At 38.4% G+C, this 27383-nt stretch overlaps 1 non-coding gene across 1 annotated transcript; it reads left to right on the top strand.

Annotated features, from left to right (window-relative positions):
* The first annotated feature begins 20371 nt into the window (after positions 1-20371).
* Positions 20372-20478, top strand: LOC114491172. Its single transcript, XR_003683986.1, has one exon. It is a non-coding gene; the product is annotated as a U6 spliceosomal RNA (small nuclear RNA).
* The last annotated feature ends 6905 nt before the right edge of the window (positions 20479-27383 follow it).

Below are 27383 nucleotides of genomic sequence, written 5' to 3'. Positions count from 1 at the left end.
ATAAGAGGAAGAGGAAAAGGAAAAGGAAGGAGGAGGAAGAGGAGGAGGAGGAGGAGAAGAAGAAGAAGAAGGAGGAGGAGGAGGAGAGGAAGAGGAAGAAGGGGCAGGAGGAAGAGGGGAAGGGAAGGAGGGGAGGGGGAGGAGGAGAAGGGAGAAGAAGGGAAGGGGGAGGGGTGGGGGAGAAGGAGGAGGAGAAGAAGAAGAGGAAGAAAGAAGAGGAGGAGGAGGAAATGGGAGAAGGTGGAGAAGGATTAAAGGTATGAACAGAAAATGGCAATAAATACATATCTATCAACAAATGAATCTAAAATAGACAAAAAACAAACAAGCAGAACAGAAGCAGACTCATAGATACAGAGAACATTTTGCCAGTTGCCATATGGAAGGTGAGTTGGGGGAAGAGGTGAAGGAGTGAAGGGATTAAGAAATACAAATAGATTGTTACAGAATAGTCATGAGGATATAAAGTATAGCATAGGGAATATAGTCAATAATATTCTAATAACTATGTATGGATCAGATGGACACCAGATTTATCAGGATGATCACTTAGTAAATTATATGATGTCTAATCATTGGGGTATACACCCAAAACTAATATGATATTGATGTCAACTGTAGTTTAAAAATAAAAAATGATTATATAAAATAAATAAATAAATAACTTCTCAAATATTCTCTCATTTTTTCCATGACTTAGTAAACCCTTTTCAACTTATATCTTCCATATTACAGTCATCTTTTTAATTGAGATATAATTGATATATAACATTATCTCCAGGTGTTTGACATAATGATTTGATATTTGTATAGATTGTGAAATCATCACCACAATGGATGTGGTTCACAGTTGCTATACATAGTTATGAATTTTTTTCTTATAATGCAGACTTTTAGGTTCTACTCTTAGCAACTTTCAAACATGCAATCCAGTACTGTTAACTATAGTCACCATGCTGTGTACTACATCCCCATGACTCATAAAACAAATAGAAGTTTGTATGTTTGGATCCTGTTCGGCCATTTCTCCCCCACCTGCCACTGTCTCTGGTGGCCACAAGTCTGTTTTCTGTATCTATAAGCTTGGTTTTCTTTGCTTTCTTTCTGAACTATATTTTCTTTTCTTTTCTTTATTTTTAATAGTGTGACAGTTTATTCATTTAACAAATATTCATTAAGCATCTCCCGTGTACCATGCATCTCTTTTTTTTTATTTTTTCTCTTTCTTTATTGTTGTTCAAGTGCAGTTGTCTCCATTTCCCCCCCACTACTCCCCTGGCCCCTCCTATCCCTGCCTCCCCACCCTTGAACATACCCCCTTTGGTTTTGTCCTTGTGTCCTTTACACATGTTCATTGATGGCTCTTCCCCCATTATCACTCTCCCTCCTCCCCTCTGGTTACAACCACTGTGGAAAACAGTATAGAATTTCCTCAGGAAACTAAAAATGGACCTACCTTTCAACCCAGCTATTCCACTGCTGGGATTATACCCTAAGAATCCTGAAACACCAATTCAGAAGAGCCTATGTATCCCAATATTCACAGCAACACAATTCACAATAGCCAAGTGCTAGAAGCAACCTAAGTGCCCATTAATAAATAAGTGGATCAAAAAACTGCGGTGCATTTACACAATGGAATACTATGCAGCAGAGAGAAAGAAGGAGCTCCTACCCTTTGTGACAGCATGGATGGGACTAGAAAGCATTATGCTAAGTGAAATAAGCCAGGAAGTGAGGGACAAATACTATATGGTCTCACATTTAACTGGAACATAATCAACAAAAGAAAAAAGCAAGCAAAATATACCCAGAGACATTGAAATTAAGAACATTCTAACAATAACTAGAGGGGAGGGGGCAATGGGGTGAAGGGTTTTCAGGAACTACTATAAAACCAAAGGTGGGGTGGAAGCAAGGGAGTGAGGTGGGTTTGGCTGGGGTCAGGGGAATGGGGGGGGGGAATGCAGGCAACTATAATTGAACAACAATAAAATAATAAAAACACAAAATGATTCTATCAGATACATGCCACTGAATACCCTTATTGCTTTGTAGTAAACTCACCCTCAATTTATGCTCAGCCCCTGGCAATCACAAATCTGTTTTCTATTCCTGCAGCTTGTCTTGGTAAGAATGTCATACTTTTTGAGTTCAATTTCTTTCATTTAGCTAAGTGTATTAGATCCAGTCACCTTTCAACAGCATTACATACACCTCCTAATTTTCTTAGTAATACTTTTTCCAAAAGTATTACATACTTTTGAAAGTCTCTCTTGTTTTGGTTTGCATGATACACATTCCCCAATTTTCCTTTAATCTCTTTGGTACTTCTTTTCAATCAATCTCCTTTGCAAGATCTTCTCTCTCTATTCAACCTTTACAGTTTGACTTTCCATGGAAATCAGTCCTGAGTCAATTTCTTCCATACCTACGCTCTCTCACTAGGGAGATGATAATCATTCCCATGATTTTAAATGTCATCTATATGACAATGAGTCATACATTTACATCTCCATACCATAAATCTAGCTGTACCCATCCAATGCATCAAAATCCTATTCTTTCCTCACTGACTGGCAATGCAGGCTTGCCTTGACTGGGAATTTGACTTTCCCTTCTTTGGGACTCAACCAGTTAAGCTCTCAGTTAGGTTCTGGTTTTTTTTTTTCACCCTCCCTCCACAGGAGAGTAGAACCTCCTTGTATGATTCCAAGGAAGCTCTCTAAAATGCACTTAATTTTCTGTTATCTACATTCAGAGAAACAATTCAGTCTAGTAATAGCTATCCAATTCTTATGTCAGTTTAGTTTCCACTCCCCACACATTTCTCAAATGCCTGATACATGGGACCAACTGGAATTCCCTCACACTGCTACCCCACCCCATCCCAATGCACCACCAGTAAAACTTTCAACAACTAGATGATTGTGCCAGGGCTGCCTGTGCACCACTTACGACCAGTGCCAGGATTCTCATTATCAGCCAGGTGGAAAATGATTGGTTTCCAAACCTTCATCATAGCACCTGTTTTCTTGAACCACTGCTGCTACCAACTTTACAGGTTGTATTCTCTGGGAAGAGGATGCTAAGACAGCTTTTGGCATGCAGGATGTTTATGAGAGTGCCCTTACAATCAATACTTGTAGAAAGCAGGCATGCAAAGAGGGAGAGAGGTAGGCCCAACAGCAGCATTAGCTAAGCCCATGATGAGCTGTAGAACTAGTCCAGATGCACCTTAAAGATTGTTTCCTATTGGAGCAAGATGGCCAGGTCTTTATCAGACATTGGATATGCATACCATTCCCTCCCCTGCCACACACACCAGGCAAGATGTTGTGTGAGATGGCCTTCAGAGAAGATCTCTGAAGGGGCTGAAATTCAATAAACACTTAACAGCTAAAGGCTGTCCTCTCCTAGTTCTCTCACAGCTGGGGCAAGTCCTTTACTGAAGAGGGGTCTGGGCAGGGGGTGAATCTTGGTATCCACTGCAATGTACCCAACCAAATCTTTGAAATTCAACCAGCACCCTCCTCCCCTAAATATGAGCCTTCTCTAGCATTCCCAAATTCAGGAATCCATCCAGTAGTTCTAAAATTAGAAATGTAGGAATACTTCTTAATATTTCTTTCTTTATCACTCCACCCACAATATAGCATTAAGTGCAGATATTTTTACCTTAAATTATATGTCTAATTCTGTACATTTATCTCTATAGGCACTGCCACCACCTCAGTCTAAGCCACAATTATGTCTCATTTGCACAATCCCTATAGACTCCTTGCTGACATCTTAGTTGGAGAAATAGATAAAGAAATAGATAATTAAAATCTAATGTGGTACATACAGTGACAAAAAATGTCAAGAGTTCTCATCAGCTCACCCAGAAGAAGCATCTAATACAATCTGTAAGGGGAGGAAGGAGGTGAGATTAAGAGAAGTTAAAAAATTGGGAGAGGGGAGGAGTAGGGTAAGTTCCAAGAAGAATTCCTGGAAGATGCAATGCCAAAGTTTAAAAGCACGAGCAAGAGAATTTGACAGCTGAAAGGAAAGGAAATGTGGTTAAAACAGGACTCCGGGCAAAGGTAAAGGAGAAGCATAGTGGAGAGGGGACCCCTTGACAAGAGAGAGGTAGGAAAGGAGGCACAAGGTGGGGAGGGGGCTGTAAAGAAAGACTAAGGCAATATTGTGGATGGACTCATGCTCCACTGGAGATTCCTAAAATTATGCCTACAGATGTAAAAGGCTTGAATAAGAATGTAAAAAATAAAAAATTAAAAGGTTAGCTTGAGCGATTCTATTTTACTTTATATTTCCTTCATGGCTCTTCAAACATTCCTTGTATCATGATTTCATCAGTTAACTGAAGTTTGTAACAATCCTTTTCCAACTATCTTCAACACAAACTGACCATGCTTCTATTGTGTGTTTTTTCAATACTTCCACATCATTTATATAATATTGTAATGTATAAATTTGTTTTTGTGTTTATTTTATTTCTCTTTATAGACAACATTTGAAAAGTAGGCACTGTGTATTTTTCTCTTCAGACTCCTGATTTTAAACACCTCTGTAAGCATTAAGCAGCCTTTAATAAATATTTCTGGAGGAAGTGGATAAATTATACTTAGGGAACTTGAATGTAAAAGGAATGCTTTCCTTTTCTATGATTGTTAATGTGTAACATGCACATAAATTCAAAATATTTCATTCCAATCTGGGATATGCTGTGGCCTATGTGCACAGAATATTTTTTGAAATTAAATTATCTAGTTGGGTAATGATATATATCAACTAACATCCAGCATTTACAAATATGGAAGCAGAACTCAAACAGATTACTAAATTGAATCACAATTCATAATCCTACCAGGATTCATATAACCTTCCCCTCCAGGACCCAGACAAACCATTTGTCTCATCTTTTTATTCTCAATGAAAATATCCTTAAGTCTTGGCCTTTAGAATCCTTGCTTTATACTCTAGAAGGAAGAAGGTTTTTTTTTTTATTGTTATTCAAGTACAGTTGTCTGCATTTTCCTCCCACCACTCCCCACAACCCCTGCCATCCCCACCTCCCTCTCATCATCCCATTCCCCCTTGGTTTTGTCTATGTGTCTTCTACAGTTGTTTCTGAAAACCCTTCCCCTTTTCCCCCTATTATACTCTCCCACCTCCCCTCTGGTTACCGTCAGTTTGTTCCCAATTTCAGTGTATCTGGCTATATTTTGCTTGCTTTTTTGTTTTGTTTTGTTTTGTTGATCTCACTTAAAGGTAAGATCATACAGTATTTGTCCCTCACTACCTGGCTTATTTTACTTAGCATAATGCTCGCCAGTTCCATCCATGCTGTCGCAATGGGTAGGAGCTCCTTCTTTCTCTCTGCTGCATAGAATTCCATTGTGTAAATGTACCATAGTTTTTTGATCCACTCATTTACTGATGGGCACTTAGGTTGCTTCCAGCACTTGGCTATTGTAAATTGTGCTGCTGTGAACATTGGGGTACATAGGTTCTTTTTAATTGGTGTTTCAGGATTCTTAGGATATAAGGCAGTTCCATTTTTAGTTTTCTGAGGAAATTCTATACTGTTTTCTACAGTGGCTGCACCAGTCTACATTCCCACCAACAGTGCAGTAGGGTTCCCTTTTCTCCACATTCTTTCCAACACTTGTTTGTTGATTTGTTTATGATGGCCATTCTCACCAGTGTGAAGTGGTATCTCATTGTGGTTTTAATTTGCATCTCTCTGATGGTTAGTGCTGCTGAGTATCTTATGTTTCTGGGCCCTCTGTATGTCCTCCTTGGAGAAGTGTCTATTCAGGTCTTTTGCCTAGAATAAGGGACACAAAAGAAAGAATAAACAAATGGGGTCTCCTCAAAATAAAAAGCTTCTGCATGACTAAAGAAAACGGCATTAAAATGAAAAGAGAACCAACTGTATGGGAAAACATATTTGCCAATGATAGCTCAGACAAGGGTTTGATCTCCAAAATATATAAGAAACTCACACGAGTCTACTGCAGGAAGACAAACAGCCCAATTAAAAAAATGGGAAGGAGGTTTCTCACAAGATCCTTAGCACTGGCAGACAAACAGGGAGTGAAATGTGAACAGTCAAATAAAAAATACCGTGGACTGGTGAAGAAAAAAAATGACTACTTGCCATCATTCATTTTCACTCTGTATAGACTCTGGATTGAAAAACACTGACAGACAGACTAATGAACAACCAACCTTTCATAAACATTATCACCAACAAAGCCCTCTGGAATCTTCAGTGACCAAATCTCTTTTCTGTCTATGTTTCTCAGAGCCACGCGGGCCTGTTCTGTTCTCAATGGGTTAATTAACAAGAAAGCATTTTTCCTCTGTGGTCTAGACATAGAAATATCCAGATACTGTTTCCCTTGAAAGGCAGCCATCCGGCTGAGAGCACTTGATCACCAATTCCCATGTTTTTCTAAGGCCAGATGGGGATAAACACAATTTCTGAAGATTTTTCTCCCTCCTTTTTTTCACCGATTAACAGCTTGTTTGTTTTCAATTAAGGATGCTGCCAGGCAAACAGAGAGAAAGAAAAGAAAATTCCTTAATATTTAAGGTGGGAAATTCAAGAATGATGAATACACTATAGCCAAGAGGAAACAGTCCTTGGACCTAACAAATAAACATGGAAAAAAAGGTTACTCAATATTACATAATTTCACTAGTATGAGCATATAATGGGGATTTTGAGAATAATATAATTTCTTTAACCAAAACCCAATGATAGGTTTGTGTTGTAATTACAAAGGGGTAGAAAATGAGAGAAAAACAAAACAAAACAGAAATATCAATCTTTGAAAAAATCTTCTCCCTTCATTATTAATTATCTCTATGACCTTGGATAACTCACTTAAATTGTATAAGCCTTTGTTTCTATAAATACAAACTAAAAGATTTAGATGATTTTATATCCAAGGTCTTTCCATCTCTAAAATTCTTTGACTTCCTGAGATTCTCAGCCAATAATAGTCTACCTGGGAATGGCTATGTTTCTCTTGAGTTGTCTTTCCACTCTATTTGGAGAAACTATCTGCTTGCTTCTGTAGGAGTTACATAATTAGTGAGAATTGAAGGCAGTCGAGCCTGCTCTGAAACCATGATAAATAACCCCAAAGTTCTGAGTGGACCTTCCCTGTTGGAAGCTAAGAAACTCCATGCAGACATGGGAAGGAAGGATTAACTGGTACTCCAGCTGAGTGCAAACTGGCACAGGGGCTGGGTACGTGTAGGCCACATGAGGTTACTCTCAGACATCTCCTTTCTGGTAGGACCTGGATTTCCCCTCTCCCAGTACAGTCTCAGGTTCCTGAGTCCCAGGGGTGCTTTGTAAAGCCATAATAAATGGTATTGCCAGGAACAGTGGTAAGTAGCAGGGACCTAACTCTGACTGTAGCAGAGTTACAGGACTCTGGAGTTAGGACTCACTCCAACTCTTAATAAGTCAGGCAACCTACTTGTCTACCAGCACTGTTTCTCCCAACTTTGCTAAAATAGTCATGTCTGTGATTGCTGATGCCCAGTAGTGACACTTCCATTCTAGGTGAGGGACTGTGAAAAATATGCTTAAAAATATAAAAGAGTCATTATGATTAATGTTCTTGAAACCGAATTTTTATTTTTATTTTTTAGTATCAGAACATCATTAACATGTCAGAAGGGACTGATCACTTTCAGTTGCTCTGTGCCTAAAGGGACACACTAACCAAGTCTCCAGCTGACAGGAGGCCAAACTCTGCTCAAATACTAGTGAGCCATGTGAGAATAACAAAGGCTGAATTGGCAAATGACAGGAACAATGCCTCTCACAGGCCAAAGCCTTCACAAGGGAGGTTCACAGTGCCCTCTATGGAATTACCCAGGCTGGGCCTCTTGCTTCCTTTGAAACATGTGTTCCAACAGTATTAGACACACTCTGGAAGCAACTACACATTTCTGAATGATGAGTTCTGAGGTGAAGGCTTGTCAGTAGTATGGTAATGCAGATAAAAGAGAAATATTTTACTTGGTGGTAAAATTGCCTGGTCCTTAAAAAGACACTACAAAACTTGGTTTGACTGCAAATGAAGTTAATGATCAAGACTTTGTGTTTAGTTCATTGTCATAGAATAAAAACCAACCCACTCTCTCTTTTTCTTTTTTTTTTCCTCAGTGTATGTTAGATGCCACATTAAAGCATACCAAAATAGCAATTTCAGCCTGAACGACAAATTTTTAAGGCAAGACTCCTCACACTAGATTTCTGTCTTCAAACATTTGGGGGTATGTTTCCAACACTATCTCCCCATCCCTCACCCCCCAAAAAGAGTTTCAGGATCTAAACACACTTTAATTCTATCCCATTGTATAAAACTATTGAACACCACTAAAGGGTCTACAGGAACTGGTTACTTGTGGTCGGTCACACGTGCCACCTGAGTCCCCAGATGACACAAGGCCAAACTCTGATCAGATACCAGTGAGCCACATGGGAATTAATAAAGTAGAATTGGCAAATGACAGCAATATTGTCTCTTACAGGCCAAACCTCTCTCCAAAGAGGTGCATGATGCCCTCCCTGGAGTTACCAGACCAGGGCCTCTTGTTTCTTTGTGAAACACATATGCCAACAGTATTAGGCACCCTCTAGAAGCAACTTCGTATTTCTGAACAAAGTTCTGAGGTGAAAACTTGTCAGTGGTGTGGTATAACACAGTATTCTGTTCTGTGATGACACTGCAATTTACTAACCCAGTCTACTCCAGCAGGCACTCGAGTTTTCAGGTGTTTGCTGTTATGAAGTGTTCCTAAGATCATCTGGTACATGGCTTTCAATAAAACTATGTACAGTATCTTTTTCCTTTTTAGAAAATCATCACCCAAGGATATGTTTATTTATTTTAGAGAGACAGAAAAAGAGAGAGAGAAACATTGATTGGTTGCCGCCTATATGTGCCCTCACTGGAGGCTGAACCTACAACCAAGAGTTGTTCCCTGACCAGTAATCAAACCCACAACATTTTGGTGCCCAAGATGACATTCTAACCAACTGAGCCACTTGGCCAGAGCAAGCTATGTACATATTTTTGTTGGTTATATACCTAGCCATGATATGGCCTGGTATATAGTGCCAAGCTGTTTTCCAATGTGCTTGTACAAATTTGGGCCACCACCATCAGTGCCTCACAGCAACTCCTATTGCTTCACATGCTCACAAGTGCTTAGTCTTCTCCATCCTTCTGCTTCAGATGTTCTAGTAGATGTGTAGTATTGTCATGTGGTGGTTCCTAGTTTCCACTTCCCTGATGACTAATAAGATTCAAAGTTCTTGTGAGTTTATTGGATATTTGAATGTTTTCTATTTTAAATAGTCTGCTCAAGCCTTGTTTATTTACTGTTGATGTATCTGCATTTTTCTTGCTGATTTCTTCAGTTCTTTTTGTATTCTGGATAAAAGTACTTTGTGGTTCTTACACAGGCTCTTGATTTTTATATAAATGAAATTATCATTATTTTTTAAATAAAAGTTATTTTTTGTACCATTTAAAAGTCTATGCTAATGATCACCTTACTTTTTCCTCTAAAAGCTTTATTGTTTGCCTTTTATATTTAAGTTTATAATCCATCAGAATTTGATTATCTTCTATAGAATATGAGTTAAGGGTCAAGCATATTGTTTTTCATATGGATATGCAATAGATTCAGCACCATTTATTGAAAAAAACATTCTTTGCTGCACACGTTTCATGCTTTTTATCATAAGTCAAGTGACCATATATATGAGTCTAATTCTGGACTCTGTTCTGTTCCAGTGGGTAGTTTGTCTTTCCTACTAGCAAAGCAGCACTGTCTTGTTACTCTAATTTCATAATGTATCTTGATATCTAGTAAAGTAAGTCCTCCAGATACGTTCTTCTCCAAGTATTCTTTGGATATTTGTGATTCCTTGCACTTCTAATTTTCATTTAACACAAATTGCCCTGGTATTTTCAGTTAGGACTGTAGACTTATTTGAGCAGAATTAATACCATAATAATATTGCTTCCTCCCATCAATGAACATGGCGGTGACACAGCATCCCTTTTATGTATTGATGAGTTGACTTTGTTAATATTTTCTTAATTTTGCATCAGTGTTGATTTAAAAACCTGGTTTTTAACTTCCTTTTATTGTTATGCCTTTCTCAATTTTATAGTCTATGTTATGATGTCTCTTAAAATGACATGTACCCTCTTTTTCTGTTCTCTGGAAAAAAAAGTATAATATTGCTGTTATGTCTTTCATATGTGTCTTAAGAAATTCACCAATGAAACTATATTGGCCTAGGACTTTGATTATGACTTTGACTGTGGGAGCAAGGGCAGGCAGGCGAAGCAGGGGAGAGCAACTCAGAGTAAGGTGGGACACCTGTAACTGAACAACAATAAAAAATTAAACTATAAAAAAGAGTCCAATTTTTAAATATATATATTGTATATCTGATCTTGTTTTTATTTTATTTTTTATTGTTGTGCAATTACAGTTGTCCCCATTTTCCCCCATTACTCTCCTTTGCCCTACCCACCCCACCTCCCACATTCAATCCTCCTCCCAACCCATTGTCTTTGTCCATGGGTCCTGTATACATGTTCCTTGACAACCCTTCCCCTTCTTCCCCCATTACCTCCCTGTCTCCTCCCCACCTCTGATTACTGTCAGTTTGTTCTTTATTTACATGTCTCTGGTTCTATTTTGCTAGTTTGTTTGTTTTGTTGATTAGGTTAACAAATAGAAAATTTAAATGTATGTCTAAAAAGATAATTTAAATTTTCTATTTATTTTTATGGCAAATTTAATAAGTCAGGTTTTGAGTTATTAACTCATCTCACCCAAATCATTAAATTTACTGGATGAAGCATTCATAGTATCATCTAATTTACTGTATTATATTATGATCTCTATGTTTTCGTTTCTGAAAAATGGTGGTTTCTTTTTTTGATCAATCTTATGAAAAATTTATCAACTTTATTAATTTTATCAAAGTACCAACCCATAACTTTGTTTTTCTTTTCTTTCCTTTTGGAACTATTTGGGCTTTATTTCCCTTTTTATTGAATTTTTTGGAATGATGTTGGTTAACAAGTTTCAGGTGCATCATCCCACAACACATCACCTGTACACTGTATTGTGTGTTCACTGTATCAAGTCAGGTCTTCTTTTATCACCATTTATCCCCCACATACCCTCATCCACCTCCCCCACTTTCCCTCCCCCCCGGCAATTACCACACTGTTGTCCTAAGCCATGAATTTTTTTCTCTTTTTCTTTTTTGCTCAGTCCTCCAGCTCCCAGTCTCCCAACCCTGCCCCCAACAGCCATCAGCCTATGAGTCTGTCTCTATACTGTTTGTTCAATTTGTTCATTAGATTTCAAATATGGTATTTGTATCTCTGACTGGCTTCTTTCACTTAGCATAATGTTCTCTAAGTCTGTCTATGCTGTTGCAAAGGGTAAGATTTCCTTTTTATGGGTGAGTAGTATTCCATTATGTAAATGTCCCAGAGTCTTTTGATCCACCATCTACTGATAGATACTTGGACTGTTTACAAATCTTGGCTATTGTAAATAACACTGCAATGAACATAGGGGTCCATATATTCTTTTCAATTAGTGTTTCAGGTTTCTTCATATATATTCCCAGAAGTGGAATCACTGGATCATAAAACAGTTCCATTTTTAATTTTTTGAGGTAACTCTGTACTGTTTTCCAAACTGGCTGCACCAATCTGCATTCCCAACAACAGTGCACAAGAGTTCCCTTTTCTTCACATTCTGGCCAACACTTGTTTGTTGATTTATTGATGATAGCCATTCTGACAAGTATGAGATAATATCTCATTATGGTTTTAATTTGTATTTCTGTGATGATAAGTGACATTGAGCATTTTTTCATATGTCTATTGGCCATCTGTATATCCTCTTTGCAAAGGTATCTTATTCAGAAGCTTTGCCTATTTTAATAAGATTGTTTGTTTTTGTGTGTGTGTGTTGAGTTTTATAAGTTCTTTGTAAATTTTGGCTACTAACCCCTTATCCAATGTGCCGGTGAATATGTTCTCCCATTGATGTCTACCCTAGAATGTCTAACATGAAGTCATAGAAAATGTTCCACATGCACTTGAGAAAATGCATATTGTGCTGCCTTTGGGTGAAATGCTCTGAAGAAGATATAAAGTCCATCTGATCTAGTGTGTCATTTAAGACTGCTGTTTCCTTGTTGATTATCTTCAGGAAGTTCTATTCATTAATGTCAATGGGGTGTTAAAATCCCCTACCATTGCATTACTGTTAATCTCTCTTGTGTTCATCAATATTTGCTTTCCATATTTACCTAAATTTACCATATTTACCAGCACTCCTATGTTGGGTGCATAAATGTTTAATAGGGTTATTAACTCATCTCATCCAAATCATCAAATTCACTGGGTAAAGTGTTCATAATATCTAATTTGATGTATTATGATCTCTATGTTTTCATTTCTGAAAAATTGTGGTTTCTTTTTTTGATCAATCTTATGAAAAATTTATCAACTTTATTAATTTTAATCTTTTTTAATTGATCCTTTTGATATTATGTAATGTCCCTTGGCTTCAAGTCTATTTTATCAGACATAAGTATTGCAAACCCAGCTTTTTTTCCTTTGCGTTTTCATGAAATACCTTTCTCTATCCCTTTACTTTTGATGTGTGTCTCTTTTATTATGAAGTGAGTCTCTTGTAGACAGCATATGGGTCTTGTTTTCTTATCCATTCAACTACCCTAAGCCTTTTTAAAAAGATTTTGTTTATTTATTTTTAGAGAGAGGGAAGGGAGGGAGAAACAGAGGGAGAGAAACATCTATGCGTCAGGAAACACTGATATGTTGCCTCTCACATGTGCCCCAACCAGTAACCAGGCCCACAACCCAGGCAGGTGTCCTGACTGAGATTTGAAGTAGTGACCTTTTCAATTTGTGGAACCAACTGAGCAATGCTAGTCATGGCATCCCTATGTCTTTTGATTGGAGCACTTAAGCCATTTATATTTTAAGTGATTATTGATGGGTATATACTTATTGCCATTTTATTCTTTTAATTAAGTTCTTCTGGGGTTTTTCCCCCTCTATTTCTTAAAGTAGGCCCTTTAACATTTTCTATAATATTGGCTTGGTAACAACAAGCTCCTTTATTTTCTTCTTGTACATGAAGCTTTTTATTTCTTCTTCAGTTTTAAATGATAGCCTTGTTGGAAAAGTACCCTTGGTTGTAGGTCCTTGCTTTTCATCACTTTGACTATTTAATGCCAATCCCTTCTGGCCTGAAATGTTTCTGTTGAGAAATCTGCTGACAGTCTTACAAGAGCTCCCTTACAGGTAACTAATTGTCTTTCTCCTGCAGTTTTTAAAAGTCTCTTTGTCTTTAACTTTTGCCATTTTATCTATGATGTGTCTTGGTATGGGCCTTTTTGGGTTCATCGTGTTTGAGACTCTATGTTCTTCTTGAACTTGCATGTCTTTTCCCTTCACCAGGTTAGGGAAACGTTTGATCATTATTTCTTCAAATAGGTTCTTGAAACTTGCTCTCTTCCTCTTCTGGTATTCCTATGATGTGCATCTTATTATGCTTCTTGTTGTCCAAAAGGTACCTTAACTGTCCTAATTGTTTAATTTTTTTTGGCTGCTCTAATTGGGTATTTTTTTTCCTATGTTGTATTCAAAATCATTGATTTAATCCTCTGCTTCATCCAACCTACCATTTATTTCTTCCAGTGTATTCTTTATTTTAGGTATTGTATTCTTCATTTCTGCCTGGTTATTTTTTATGTTCTATGACCTTTTTCATGGGGTTGAGTATCCTCATAACCCTTACTATGAACTGTATATCTGATAAATGGTTTGCCTCAATTTCATTTAACTTTTCTTTGGAGATTTTTCTTCTTCTTTCATTTGGGGCCTGTTTCTTTGTCTCTCCATTTTGGCTCCTTCTTTATTTGTTTCTATCTATTAGATAGATCTGCTATGACTCCCAGTCTTTGTGTGGTGGCCTTATGTGGTAGGTGTCCTGTGGGGTCCAGAGGTGCAGTCCCCTTGATCACCTGAACTGGGTGCTCCAGGAATGTCCCCTGTGTGGGTTATATGGGCCCTCCTGTTGTAATTGATTAGCAGGACTCAACCCTGATCACATGAAGCAGAATTCTTCTCAGCAGGGTTTGCCGCCTACCAAGGTCTGACCTTCAACATGCTTCTTGCTAAGTTCACTGTATCCTGTTCTGATGTTGTCTGAAGGTGGATACTGTGTATTGGTTCTGATTTCATGGGAGGAGTTCTGGTGTAGGCCAATGTGAGATGCTGTCTCTGATTGGGCCTCAGCAACCTGTCTGGAGCAGTCTCAATGTGGCTTCTTTTGTAAATCCTTGGTTATAAGACTTCTCTTCTACTAGTCTTCAGTTGGTTATTCAGAATGATTGTTCTATAATTTAATTGTAATTCTAGTTGGGTCCTGTAAGGAGGGGAGTGTAGCTTCTACCTGCTCTGCCACTATCTTGGATCAGGATTGTGGTTTTTCTTTTTTTATTCCCTTTATTTTTTATATTTCTCTTATTATTTTTATGTATGTTTTTAGTTTTGATTTGCTTTTTCTTCTGTAGCTTCTTGAATTAAGTTTGAATAAACTGATTTTCAGTTTCTTCCAATATACAGACAATACTCTCTGACCACTGTGGAAATTAAGTAGAAATTAGAAATAATTTTGAATTGAATTACAATAAAAACATACCAAAATTTTTATTGCTACAATTTCTCTCTAAGCACTTGCATTAGATGCAGGAATACAATTTTTAACATGTTATGCAAAGTTTACCAACAAAAAGTCCAGCCATTGTAAATATAATAAGAACAGTTTGTGTGACATTAATGTAACCTGGCAGCCAAGGAGAGTAGACTAGAATGCACATGTGTAAACAATGACAACTTCACTGTACTAGTCAGAGGGTGCAGTAGACACCATTGAGTGAGCATGTGCACTGTGTAGCCATCATATTCAAAATGATTGAGCAAGCAGAACAACGAATCTGCATCAAACTTTGCATTAAGCTTGAACATTCCTTTGCAGAAACTATTTGGATGATTCAGAAGGATTTCAGGGATGATGCAATGAATGCAGCACAAAAGTGTGGCAAAAATGCATTAAAGATGGTCAAGAATCTATTGAAAGTGATTCACATTCTGGAAGGCCTGCAACAAGCAGAACACCTGAGAATGCTGAATGTGTATGGGCTGCAATCAACAAAGATCAGTGGCTGACAATGTAAGAACTAGAAGCTTATCTCAGGATTCCAAAAACTGTCCGAAATTTTGATGCAGGTTCTTGGCATGTAACATGTCATGGAAAATTCTGTTCTGTGACTCCTGATTATATCTATGTTAGATCTTTGGATCATCCTATATATCTCCATTCACTTTTTATTCTAATTATCTTTATATGCTTAATTTTCTATATTTGTATTGATTTCTCTTTCAATTAACTTATCTTATATATCTCTCCAATCTGCTCTTATAATCTACCTGTTGAGTTCTTAATTTTAAACATTGCATTTTTTTCTTTTAGACTGTCACTATGTTCATTTTTTCAGAATTCTCTAAATAAATTTTCCATAATTTTTCTATTCTTTTCATTCTCTTCTCTAATTAATATATTAATCATAGTTGTTTCAAATACTTTGGTTTATAACTCTGATATCTAGATCTCCTATTTTTTTCATTCTTTTCCTCTTGATTATCTGTATTGTAATATTTGATTGTGTCTGACACTGCACATAAAAAACAAGGATCTGAATGAACAATGTTTTCTTTCACCAGAGAAGATTCCTCCTTTCCTTTATAATGCAATTCAAGTAAGAAGCTGATTATTCTAGCCAAACAGAAATTGATCTGAGTAAGAGATGGATGGTATGGTCTCAGTCTACATATGTTTCAATCCTCTTCCTTGAGAAGGGTTATTTCAAGCTTTTTGATTGACAGCCAAGGTGGTCTCTTTCTCCTCAAACCTGAACCACTTCAGGATTTCTACCTCTTTTGTTCATAAATTTCCAGACCAGTCTTCAGCCTCCCACTTGAAGCATCATAGCAAATATCTTGATTGAAAAACTAATGGAGTACTTAACTGGCTTATTCCTTCTGGTATATCTTTTATTTCACTTTGTCTTTTTGAAGCTTTCAGACTTCCTTCCCTATATTTCTCCAGTGCTGCTGCAGACTTGTAGAACTGAGCCAACGTCTCATTCACCTGTGGTAATTTAGCTTTGCATTTGAAGAAGCCCTTAGAAAGCTTTTGGTTTGTCTCTACAGCCTCCTATGACTGCTAAAACCACATTGCTTGTTTCACTTTCTCCCTGGAAGTGGCTCAGTGCCTAAATGAAACTCAATCTGCAGGCCCAATCCTGAATCAGTTACATTTCCCACAGGGAAAAATTCTTAGGATCTAGCAAATGTCTTCAAGATAAAAAAAAAATTAGCTCACCTTAGTTATCCCCTCATCCTATGCTCTTTCTCTTCTTTCTCCAAGTCTAGGTAGCTAGTTACAAGAGAGTGGAAGTGGGGGTGAACTTGAACAAGATACAGGTGAAGTAAACAAAGGCTTACAGAGATAAGGAAAATTAGCTTAATCTTTTTCTCATCATCCTAAAGAAGTTTTGTCTGCCACCTGCCTATCTATACTCAACTAAAACTTCATTCTTATGTGTTCCTTCTCTACTCACTAAATCTAATGACCATTTTTCAAGTTTTACTTTTCATTTACCCTCCTACAGGACCTAATCCAATGTCTCAGAGACATCATAATCTTACTTAGAAGGTATTACATAGCTTATTGGTCTTATCCACTTTTTAATGACAAAAAAATGTATTTTCCAATTTTAGTCATATAGTTCATTAATACTGATTAAGATTGGTTTGCATACCCAAACAAAATACCTCATTACTATAGCTTATATTAAATTTAAATACTATGTACTATAAGCATACTAGTCTATGAAGTCTGCATAAAGGTTAAAGTTACAGAAAAGAGAGCATGTATTACTGAGTTTTCTTTTAAAGCATCCAGAAACAATGACCAAAATGTTTCCAGTTTGTTAATGCACTTGCACTCTGAATCATGGTCATTAGTTTATGCTTGCTTTTTTTCCAAAGGTATTTATTGTCATAACATGTGACAAATTGAACTCACTCTGAAAAGTTAAAACCATAGACCCTTTGGCCCTTTGACTACCAAAATTTTGCTTGTTCAGCACTTAGAGTTGTTGGCAACACTGAGGTGGCATTGGAAAGTGAAAGAAATTGCGTGCCAGCTTCATTCATTTTTGAGAGCTTTCAGCACCGGTTTATACAATGGAAAAATCTCAAGGACATTCCCTGTGTCTGTGTGTTTATGGCGATTACACGAAAGTCAAGCACAACTCCAAGAAGTGAATCACGCTAAAATGCTTTGGAGTTAAAATACTGAGTATGTGGACATGTGAACTAAGGTTCCCTAATAGAGACTGGTAGTTTTATGAAATGACTTGAAGATCGGGACAAGGCATTTGCTACATTATGAAGGTAATCTTGATCACATAGATGAGCCAAAGTAGAGAGTTAATTTTAGATATAAATACATAGATTAATATAGTGATTCACAAATTCATACATTTGAGAATCAGTATTTTTGCATTTGTAATATTATAAAATGAACATGTCATTAAAAACAAATGTTAGCCCTTTTTTCAGCCTATTTAAAGTCCACTTGGAATGCACCATAAAATTCTTGGCCATGGCCCACAAAGACCATCATGGTCAGGATCCTTGCCTATCTTTGGAATCTCACCTCTCCACAAAAGTCTTGCATTTCAGAGACTTTAAATTAACTGAAATTCAAGATGTATAATGTTGTTTCTTCTACTTAGAATTTCTTTCTACACCTTTCTCCTTAGAAAGTGAACCCAATTCAAATGTCACCTTCTCTGTGATTCCTTCCCTGACCCCTCTAAACATAGTTACATAATTTCTTTTTCTTGCTCTTATAGCATTTTAGCTCTACACATATTACAACATCATCTCATTACTATCTCTTGCTTTTGCATCCTTCTATGGCAGGGAAAACATTCTAAATACATTGATATCCCTAATACCAATATTCTACTTGAATCTCAGAAGTTATAATTAATAAGTATAATAGAAACAGAGAGACAGAGAGAGGCAAAGAAGAAAAGAAAGACTTTAAGCTTTAATTATGACAAAAAAAATCCAGGACCTAATTTGTAATTAGTAAATCCTCAATATGTGCAAATAGCCCTACATATTCAAACTTGAGTGATATAATACAGAAGGGAGTTTGCACTTAATAATGTATAGGTTTATAATGTAATAACATCAGATGTAAAGATACAGCAACTTACATTTTGGTTTCACTATGTTTCACTTTGCCTTCCTCCAATGACACTTCATCTTCTGTCCTGTTCATTTCCTGTACAGAATTTGTTTTCTGTTTTATTACTTTACTCATTATTCAACTGTTTTCTCTGTTCAGTGCTGGCAACTGATATGGCCTTTAGGTATCGTGGTATAAAATAATTCTCTATTTTCTTTATTATTTTAAGTTTTATAGATTTAAAATTAGAGTTGCTGACATGTAAAATTGATATGGTTTGGTGACATACCAAATGCCAGTTCTGTTCTCTGAGACAGAATCAGGAAGTCATTAAAATCTAGACACAGTTCAGATATGCCCAAAGCTCAGAATAGTGTATTCTTCTACTCTATGGTAGTTACATAGTGGTTATAAGTCACCAAGTATTTACATAAATATACATTTGATTATTTACAACATCTTCCAGGTGGAGAATCTAAGGCTCCTACAAGGTAAACAATGGACACACAATTACTTAGCCGGCAGAGCCAGTTAGAGCTTAAAACTGTCTTCTGACTTCAAATCCTGTCCTTTTCAGAAAGGACTCATGGATAGCAGTGGGGGAGAAGGTATTAGGAGACTAAGTGGTAATGGAAAAATTACCATAAAAAATAAATGCTTAATAAATAAATTATACCACAGTTGTCCTCTTGACTTGCTTATTCCCTGGCCTCTTCTTATTATGCCCCCACAAGAGAGTTACTCTGAGTGCTGTCTAACCACCTGCTCCTTTAAATTTTGATGCTGTATCTAAGCTTCTTTTCATGCCTATGAAGAAACAAAGGAGTACAGGCCAAAGTCTAGATGCCTCTGTGAGACACAAGGGCTTGATGAATGAACTCCTTACTAAGATATACTTCAGCATTTACTGGGTTTAAGTCGACTAGCATGAATAAAGAATCCTGCATGGTAGTCATTGATATTCACCATTTTTAGTTCTGAAAAATTTTTAGGCATATACTGTCTTGCCCTTGAAGTTAGGTGTGGCCATCTAAATGTTTTCACCAATGACATGTGAACAGATGTGTTGTGTGTCACTTCCAAAAGAAAGCTATAAACATCTGTATGTGATCTACCTTTTCTTGTGCTCCCCCTCTCTTGTTTTTTCATCATTTTTTCTTTCTTTATTTTTTAAAGATTTTATTCATTTATTTTTAGACAGAGGAGAAGGGAGGGAGAAAGAGAGGGAGAGAAACATCAGTGTGTGGTGGCTTCTCATGAGACCCCTACTGGGGACCTGGCCCGCAACCCAGGCATGTGCCCTGACTGGGAATCGAACCAGCGACCCTTTTGGTTTGCATGCCGGTGCTCAATCCACTGAGCCACAACAGTCAGGGGCCTCCTTTTTTCTTGTCTTGACAATCTGGCCACATGGACATATAACCTCTCCCATATGAGGCTATATGCTTGTTTCCTGGCATAAGACAATGAACAGATCTCCCCAGCCCTATCCTGAAGAAGCCAACCTACAATGAACAGGTAATTTGAGCAAATGTCTTAAACCTCCAAAATGTTGGAGTTGTCTGTTACCAAGCATAACTTAGCCTATCCTAACATAATTCTTTAAATTTAATCTTCATTGTATTTTTCCATTACCATTTAGCCCCCTTTATATCCTCCTCCCCCAGGCAATCACCACATTGTCATCTATGTCCATGAGTCCTCTTTCCTTTTTGCTCAATCCTTCCAGCACCTAACCTTCCTGCACCCTTAGCTATCATCCTGTTCTCCACCTCTGAGTCTGTCCCATTTTCCTTGTTAGTTTAGTTTGTTCATTAGAATGTTATTCCAATTCAGTAGTAATGCCCAATGGAGTAAGCCAATGAAGCCTTTTTGAATCTGTGAAATTTTAGTATGGACTGATCTTAATTAAGAATTTCTTCTTAATGTGCTAGCTCCATCAGCACATATACAAAAGTTAGAGTGATACAGAGAAGATGAGCATGACCCCTACTCAAAGATGACATGCAAATTTGTGAAGCATTCCATATTTCTGATCACATAGATGGATCTACAGGGTATTGTGGTAAGTGAAATAAGTCAGACAGAGAAAGACAAACAGCATGTAGTTTTATTTATATGTGAAATCTTAAGAGCAAAATAAATGAACAAACAAAATAATAGAAACAGATTCATAGATACAGATCAGACTGATGATTACCAGAGCTGGGGTGGGGGAGGGGTAGCTGGAGGGAAGCTGAGTGAAAAAGGTGAAGGGATTAAGAGGTATAAATTGGAAGTCACAAAATAGTCACAGAGATATAAAGTACAGAATGGGGAATACAGTCAATAATATTGTAATAATTATGTACAGTGCCAGTTGGGTACTTGAAATATTGGGGGAACCAGTTTGTAAAGTATATGATTATCTAACCACTGTGATGTACAGCTGAAACTAATACAAAATAATATTGAATGTAAACTGTAATGGAAAACTAAAAAGTGAAAATAAAAATATTTTTTTAAAAAGGAGTTTCCCTTAAGCTTATTATTTAAACATGCAAAGGCTCATTGGCAGTCCATTGCTAACAAACTTTTCAATAAGTATGTCAGTCTATCACACTGAACAACAAACCAGTGGAGGAAACAATTTTATGGATAGCCATCTGTCTAAGGGGGTCTAAGAGGGATGATAGGAATGTCTGCACTGAGAAACTTCTACTTTTCCTGTCCTCCCCTAGTCTTAACCGCTTCCAAAGGTCACAGTTTCAAGACCAATTCTTCCTGTTGAGTCAAGCTAGACAATTCTTCCTTTACAGACTTCAGACGGACTAATCTTGGCAAACTCTCTAAGATAGACAGAGGTTGAGACACACTCAATTATTGCACCTTGATTCTCATCCAGCCTAAGAAGTTGGGTACTTCATTTCACAGATTTCAGAGTCCCTTTGGGCTTTATTAGTCTCGACTAGCAGCCCCAGGCAAAAAAAAAAAAAGATGCCTGCAGTGAATAATTTGACAATCCATTAATGGACTAAGCAATTTCCAGTTCTGTCCATGGCTACCACTCAGATCCAGCCAGCTCAGGCCAAATCCTGTTCACACATGTGCTGGCAAGTTTTCCTATCAAAGCCATGAAGGCCGTCTGAGCACAGCTAAGGGTAGAATTTAGCCGAAATCTGTGTTTTAACTTAATATCTGTATTACAGTTCTCATCTGAAATTCACCCTCATGAGTCAGGATTGAATTCCCAAATGTGAAATTTGAGTAAACAAGAACTGGACACAGAGAGGTGCATTTATGTCTCCCAAGTCAGCATAAGCAAGGGTTCATCCATACCCTGCCACAGTGGTTTTGCTCATCACCAATCAATATTGGATCATCACAGATCTTCAAATCTCCATTTTTAGGTGTAAACATATTTTTAATGCTAACTAATATCTTTTAATCAGTATATAAACTGTAATTTTTACATTTTACATATATTTAAATATGGTTATCAGTTTTTAAATAAATAATAAGGAAAATTACATTGAACTATGATTATACTCAATTAAATAAGCCAAAAAAATGTTTCTATCAAAATTGTGATACAAATTCTAAAAACCTCAGGGATAGAATATTGCAGGAAAATGCAGAATGAAGATAATGGTAAGCAAACCCACAGGAATAACGAACTACCTTTCAGGCACACTATCCCTTTCTAAATCACTTGAGATATACTATTTCCATACTCTGGGAGAAAGAAAAAAGACCAAACCACATTCATCATCCCTTGCCAGGAAATAGTTGTGGAGATTCTCTTAGCTTGTGGCTGCACCAGTTCTGCAATAGCTGGGTATGTGGGTGGCACACATCAGGTCTGCTAGTTTCCAAAGGGGACCCTGGGCCTCCTGAAGTGTTATAGGGCCTTCTGGCTCTGTGGGGCGATGGGGAGGGGTTGGATCTGTGGCTCCTGTTTATGCGTTGGGATGGGGCTGCATGTGGAATAGAGGCAGCACCTGAGAACACATGCTTGGCATCTGTGGAGACCACCACTATGTAAACCATTTATGTGACAAGACTAATTCCAAAGGGAAGAGGAGTAACCATTTCCCCCCTTCATTTCCCACAGCTGCAACCCTCCACACAACTGCTACCCTGGGCTTGGAAAAGAGGGAAAACAGAAGAGAAGTGGGACACTCTGCAGTGTTTTGGCTACTTAGAAGTGGGCAGAGTGTAAGGAAAGCCACCAAATGAAGAGCCTAAGTTTGCTCTCCATACACTCTGTACTGTTTGGCATGGGCTATTAAGCTGCTGTGCTACCCCACCAAATACCACAAAGGCTGACTTCCTGTTCACACAAAATGCTCTGCAGTGCAGGACACTCTCCAGGGCAACTGTCCCTCCAGGGCAACTGTCCTTCTGCAGTCCAGCTTTGCAGTCTCTGCTCCCCTCAACCATCTGACCTGAAAACACAAGGCCCTTGGTCAGCACGGCAGTGGGAGAGAGAGAGTAGAAGAGTCCCACACCAGTCATTGGAATTAGAAGTAATACCTGCCACTCCTGTTCACATTTCATTGGTCATTTATAGTCCCCGCTAGGTGATGTCTGACTTTAAAGGACGTGGGATTGCAGTCTTTGTAGATTTGAAAGTGGATATTGGTGAATGTTAGAACCAGGTGCCCTTTTCTCTGAAGCCCTAAATTCAAGTTCTAGTTACATGTAGCCTCAATTTTCCAAAAGGATTCACCTACCCATTCAGTGATGTCCAGTTAGTTATTCTTGCCTCTGGATTCAAACCCCCTTCCAGCCCCACCAAGGGAAAGAGGAGGAAAGTACACAGAGTGTGTCTTCCCTGTGGTTCTGAAAACAGTTGATTCCCTAGAAGTCTGTAAACGCTGTTTTAAGAAGTTCTGCCTCCTCTTGGCCCTGATAGCTAGTTACGCTTAGAAAGAAATACTGACTTATATTTCTCTGGGTTTTTTCTTTATGCCTTTTGTTTTATGACAGAATCTTCTTATTTGGTTCCTGGGTAGATATTTTAGTGAAAAAAGGAAGGGAAGAAGGAAGGAAGATTAGAAGGGAGGGAAGTAGAGAAGGAGGGAAGGGAAGAAGAAGAGAGAGGGAGGGAAAAGTGAACTTGTCAGATTATAAAGTTCTCTCAAAGACAACAATGCATATGCTTTGCACAATGCAGTGCATTTGCATTCTGCATAATACAATGCATAAGCTTCAGAACAACCCTTAGAAGAACATATATGTCTATCCCCAAGTTACCAGTGAAAAACTAAAATGTAGGGGGATACATGAAGCAAATTTTGAGCAGAAATAGAAATAAGGCTTACTCAGGGGCAGTTTCTATTTATTTCTGTGGAAATGAAAATCCAAATACAAGACCATGTTTTAACACACTCCTGGTCTCTTATGAATGCCAGACATTACTTGCCTTTTATCCCAAGGTTATTTTCATCTTTGACAGCATGTAGATTAACTTTGTCTAAGTGGTTGCTTTAAAATCCCTGGTCTCCTCACCTGCCTCCAATCCACTGAAACTAAATCGGGGAACACACACTGTGCTTGCCCTTATTTTACATCATAGACAGAGCATTTCCAAGGGTATCCCAAGGCTTCTCTTCCAGCCCTCAGTGCCAACTCATGGCCTATGGGCACCCAACTTGTCCTGCCTCACCTCTCCATGAATGGGGCTCCAGTTCAAACCAGCTCACTCAGGGGGTTTGTTTTATACCATGAGCCACACCTTGGAGGTTACAGGTAAGCATGCAAGAACTCCCTGAGGTCTGCGGGCTCATGGGCACAATGCTGAATGCTCCCTTCAGCCCAGAATTAAAAGCCAGGCTTTAAAACAGAGAAGCAAAGGCTCCCATTTGCCAAGCTGCTTAGAAGAAAAATGTAAACGCCAGCAGCCCTGGCTGCCAGCGGGACTGCTGAAAGGTATGGGGACTTGCAGAGGGAGGCAGCAGCGTCATGATCTCCTGGAGTCAGGGCCAAGGCCGGCCAAGAACTCTGGGAGAGGAAGGGAGGGAGCAGGAATGTGTCTCCCAACAGCTCGTTTGAGAACAAGCAGTTGTTTTCCCCAAAGCCATCTGTGAGACGCTCAACTTGAGCCTGAGAAAGAAAAGGGCAAGACAGAGAGACAGAAGAGAATTACTGGAAAAAGCAGGTATCTCTTTGGGAGCTGTGAGGGCAGCAGAAAGACTGTCTACTAGTCTGTTAGTCTTGGCAGCTGCACATCTGTGAATCTGGCCACAGTCAGGGTTTCTAAGGCCCTGCTTCTGGAAAACGTGGCAAGAGTTCAGCCTGAAATGTGGACTGTGGATGGCTCTGGTGTGATCTAAGTCAGAGGAAACTGTGAGCTCTCAACCTAGATCCCTCAACACGGAGTCCCTCATGTGACAGAGTGACTAGTTTGGTTGGCCCTTACTTGTAGACTGTCTTTAGGTCATGGAAAATTCTAGGGGAACATGTCTCAAATTAGACTGGAATCTCCAAAGAGATAGGTCCATCCAAGTTTTCTGTCCCTCTTAATTGCAGCCTTGGTAGTGTTCTGAAGTATAGGTGATTGATGAGAATGTTGTCATTGAAAATTAAGATGCCTAGTGTACTGTTGGTGGGAATGCAGACTGCTGCAGCCACTATGGAAAAGAGTATGGAGTTTCCTAAAAAAACTATAAATGGAGCTGCATTTTGATCCAGTGATCCCACTGTTGGGATTATCCCCTAAGTATCCTGAATCACCAGTTCGAAAGAACCTATGCACCCCAAGGTTCACAGCAGTGTTATTTATAATAGCTAAGTACTAGAAGCAACCTAAGTGCTCATCAGTAAATGAGTGGATCAAAAAACTATGGAACATTTACACAATGGAATATTATGCAAGAGAAAGAAAGAAGGAACTCCTACCTTTTGTGACAGAATGGATGGAACTGGAGAATATTATGCTAAGTGAAATAAGCCAGGCAGTGAAAGACAAATACCATATGATCTCACTCATAAATGGAACCCAGTCAACAAAACAAACAAATGAATGGAAATAAAGACTGGAAACAAACAAACTGACAGTGACCAGGGGTGAGGCAGGAGGGAGATAACAGGGGAAAGTAGAGAAAGGGTCGCTTCAAGGAACATGTATAGAGGACCCATGGGCATGGACAATGCGATGGGGATTGACTGCGGGAGCTGGGTGGTGTTTGGAGGTGGCAGGTCAGGGAAGAGCACCGAGGAGGAATGTGAGACAACTGTAATTGGACAGCAATAAAAAATAAAAAAAGATATTGCCTCTCAAAAACAAGAAAATTAAGAGGCATTTTGCCAAGCACTCTTCCCACACAATAGAAGGCACAGAGCTTTCTCTCAGCTACTTAGAATTCTGCAAAAAATATATCTTCTCTTCATGCCCATAGGAGCTGCCTTGTTTAGGGATGTTTTTGATTGCAAGTAGCAGAAAGTCTACCTCACAGCAGCTCAAAACAAATACAGATGTATTTTTTCTCACATAACAAGATTTTGGATTTAGACATCAGCTGGCACTGATTCAGGAGTTCAATGACATCAGGGCTAGCACCTCTGAGATTCTTTTACTTTTCCCTCCTGCCTACTTCTTGCAGTATCACATCAGCAGAGTAATCATTGTGGTACATATATATAGAGAGAAAGAAAGGATATTATTCAACCTTAAAAAGGAAAGAAATCCTGCCCTTTGCAACAATGTAGAAGAAACTTGGAGGACATGAAGCTAAATGAACCAAACCAGACACAGAAAGAAAAAATACTGCTTCATCTCACTTATATGTGGAATCTACCTAGAAGCAGAGAGTGGGGCCATGGTTATCAGGGGCAGGAAAGGGGGGTTGATATTAGTCAAAGGGTACAAAGTTGCAGTTATGTAAGACAAGCAAGTCTAGAGACCTAATGTACAGCATGATGGCTATAGTCAATAATACTGTACTGTATACTGGAAATTTGGTAAGAGGGATTTCAGGAGCTCTGACACACAAAAATTATGGTTAACTATGAGGAGATGGATGTTAATTAGCTTGGCTATAGTAATCACTTCTCTATATGTATGCATATCTAAACCTTATGTTGCATATCTTAAATATATACAATTTTATTTTTTTAAATGACTGCTTCTTCATTGGACATTATGTGCAAAGTGAGCACAAGGGCAAAGGGCAGTGTCCCTTGTGACAATCCCCATTTATCAGGATATCAGCTCTATGGAATCCCCATCAGCCCTCTGGGTGTGTCCTACCCATCAGATCTCAGTCACACAGCCACACCAGGCATGAAGGGAGCCTAGGGAGGTGAGAATTCAGCTGGACACCCTGCCAGCCTGAACAAAATCAGGGTTCTATCAACTACAAAGAAGAAATGGTCACAGGGGCGGCAACTCACAATGTCTGCCACACCCTGTGCATAGCACTGATCAAATTGTATTGAAATGTTTTGTCTCTCTCTCCCCTCCCATCAGAATTAATAGCACTTGGCAAACAGAGGCACCCAGTCATCCTTGTATTCCCAGTAAGTACATGGCACACTGCCTGGCACAAAATATTTAATAAACATAAGACAACACTCCCCCACCCCATGCAACAGACTATCCTAAATCTAGACCTACATGTAAGAACAGAAGCTTCTTCTTTTTTATTTTTTCCCATAGTAGTTTTTATTTTTCCCTAAAAGGATAGTCAATTTTTCCTACAGGCATTCATTTAGATGATATACACATAAGTTTTCTTCTGAAGTGACAAAACTCATACAATTCCTTTCTCTTTTTCTAGATTTTATTTATTTATTTTTAGAGAGAGGAGGAGGGAGAGAGAGAGAGGGAGAGAAACATCAATCAGTTGCCTCTCCCATGCCCCCAACCAAGATCGACCCTGCACCCCAGGCATGTGCCCTGACCAGAATTGAGTTGGTGACCTTTCACTTTGCAGAACGACACCCGACCAAGTGAG

This window comes from Phyllostomus discolor, chromosome 2 (genome assembly GCF_004126475.2).
Source record: "Phyllostomus discolor isolate MPI-MPIP mPhyDis1 chromosome 2, mPhyDis1.pri.v3, whole genome shotgun sequence".
In the NCBI taxonomy this organism is placed as follows: domain Eukaryota; kingdom Metazoa; phylum Chordata; class Mammalia; order Chiroptera; family Phyllostomidae; genus Phyllostomus; species Phyllostomus discolor.
The sequence above is the reverse complement of the archived record's forward strand: the minus strand, read 5'-3'. Positions and strand labels throughout refer to the sequence as shown.